The sequence below is a fragment of the Erinaceus europaeus genome, chromosome 11 (assembly GCF_950295315.1).
Source record: "Erinaceus europaeus chromosome 11, mEriEur2.1, whole genome shotgun sequence".
Classification (NCBI taxonomy): Eukaryota; Metazoa; Chordata; class Mammalia; order Eulipotyphla; family Erinaceidae; genus Erinaceus; species Erinaceus europaeus.
This window is the reverse complement of record NC_080172.1, coordinates 104,573,206-104,576,070: the sequence shown is the minus strand read 5'-3', so window position 1 is coordinate 104,576,070 and position 2,865 is coordinate 104,573,206.

Genomic DNA, 2,865 nt, shown 5'->3' with positions numbered 1-2,865 from the left:
GCACTGGAGTGATATTATATACATTTGATCCATGGTGTGCTAGGACACATTTCTCAGTTTACTTTGGCTGAACCAGGTACATGTTAAATTGCATCACAATTCTGATGATTCTCTTTATAACAAATTATAGAAAGCTGAACAAACTCATCTATATTTCACGAAATCTAAGACTCGCAAAAATTGTGAGATGTATATAGTATTATTGCACCATGGAGGAAGAGAAAATGACAATTAAATTAATATGCATCATTGATTGTGGAACTCACCCTAGTTTTGGAAACACTGAAGTGTAAAAAAAAAAATACAAGCCATAATTCAAGACATGTATGCATTTCATTTTATTCTCATTGAGAGTACTTCCTCTGATGTTTTGTAAGGAGGTCAAAGCAAACATCACTAAATGAAGGAAGGCATGCAGATAGCCTTTTTCTTTCTCCTCCATTTCTTCTCCGTGATTATCTCTACGTTTCCCCTTTTTACAGCTCATTTGATGTCCTACCTAAGTTGTTGTTCTCATTATGCTTCGTGACCATTTTTCTGTAGTTACACTTATCTAGGAGTTTGGTAGTGGAAACAGATGTAGAGTTTGCAAATCACATTCCTCTTGCAAATCACATATACTTGGGGGGAGGGGCTGGGTGATAGCATATCCAGTTAAGTTCACATTTTACTATAATCGGAAACCTGGGTTCTAGCACTGGCTCCCTTCCTCTGTGGGGAAGCTTCATGAGCAGTGAAGCAGGTCTGCAGATATCTATTTCTCTTTCTCTATTTTTCTGTCTCTTTCCATTTCTATATGTACTATCAAATTAAAAAAAGAAAAAAATATAAGAAAGGAAAAATAGCCTTTGGGAGTCGTAGATATATATGTAATGCGGACATTGAGCTCCAGAGAGAAGCTGGGTGGTAATTCAAAGAAAGAAACAAACAAAACATATACTTTATTTTTTTAATATTTATTTATTTATTCCCTTTTGTTGCCCTTTTCGTTTTATTGTTGTAGTTATTATTAATCTCGTAGTTGTTGGATAGAACAGAGAGAAATGGAGAGAGGAGGGAAAGACAGAGAGGGGGAGAGAAAGACAAACACCTGCTTGTGAAGCGACTCCCCTGCAGGTGTGGAGCCAGGGGCTCAAACCAGGAACCTTACGCTGTCCTTGCGCTTCGCACCACGTGCGCTTGACCCAGTGTGCTACTGCCCAACTCCCCAAAACATACACTTTATATATCTACATATATATAAGTACTTTACATTATGAACTTTAAAAATATTTATTTATTTATTATTGGATAGATACATATAAATTGAGAAGGGAGGGGGAGATGGAGAGGCCGAGAGACAGAAGGAGACACCTGGAGCCCTGCTTCACAACTCATGAAGCTTTCCCCCTGAAGGTGGGGACCAGGGGCTTGAACCTGCATCCTTGCACACTGTAGCATGTGCACTTAACAAGTGCACCATCACCTGGCCCCAGTATTGTAGCCTTTATATTTCTTGGGGGATAGGAAGCGCTCAGTATGTGTCAACAGTGAGAAAAATGTGTCCAGATAATACTAGTATATTCTTATAGAATAAACAAGTATTCTATATATATCTATTCTATATATATTCTATATATATCTATATATATAGATATATATAGAATATATATATATAGAATATATATATATATATATATTCTATATATATCTAATTGGTGCAATGGAGGGGTTATAGACTTTATTTTGGTTTTGTTTTGTAAGTAGATCAATATATAATGCCCCTTTTTTCCTTATCAGAGTTCTGAAATAGTTTAGATCAACAAATGAACAGACAGATGAAGATTGAAATGTCATTTTATTTCTGGTGAGAAATACAGTGTAGAGGAAAGACACTATAACTATATATATATATATATATGTATATATATATATATATATATATATATATATATATACTTAATTTTTAAAAAATCTTTGTTGGTTAGAGACAGAAATTGAGAGGGGAGGGGGTGATAGATAGGGAGAGAGACAGAGAGACACCTGCAGCATTGCTTCTCCACTTGTAAAACTTTCCTCCTGCAGGTGGGGACCAGGGGCTCGAACGTGGGTCCTTGAGCACTGTAACATGTGCGCTCAACCAGGTGCACCACCACCTGGCCCCTCACAATAGGTATATTAATACTGAGCCTAAAATTAAACTGCCTCATTCTCAGGCACCAATATAATGCATTTCTCCTTCATGATAGGCACAAATTTAATCAGAAATATAAGTTATTTCACAGTCCAGAGTAGATAGAACATACACTTTCCATAGGCCTATTAATACCTAAACACAACAAGGGGGAAAGTTTTGAGCTAGAGTCTCTGTCTAATTCACTTATCACCTAAACCATATTATCATCTTGAAGGGTGCTGCAGGAAATTAGGATGATTTGGGAAAAATTATTTCCTCAGAGAAACCTCTCAAGAGTAGAAATGTAGGGTTCTTCCCATTCACTGATTTTTATTTTAAAGAAGATAATACAAAGGTCAATGAAACTTTACCTACTTCATCAGAATCACAAAATCAATCAGTGCCAGAGTTGGTCTTGTATTTTTTTTCTCCCAGCTCCTACTTTGGGGGTGTTGCTTGCAGAGGAATGAAAAACAGTGAGGTAATTCTACTGTCTGGGCTCTGGGACTAGTGTTGCAGGATAAAGGAAAAATATTTGCTTTCTTGAACTATGCCTTCTAATTGGGGAAAAAAGATAATAAACTGCTAGCTAAAAGTAGACTGATGCACACTACAGAAATAAATACAAGAGAATATGGAAGAGAGCCCAGAAAGTTTTTGCCCAAGAAATCCCAAAGCTGACTTCTTGACTCTTATTTTTCCTTAAGTCT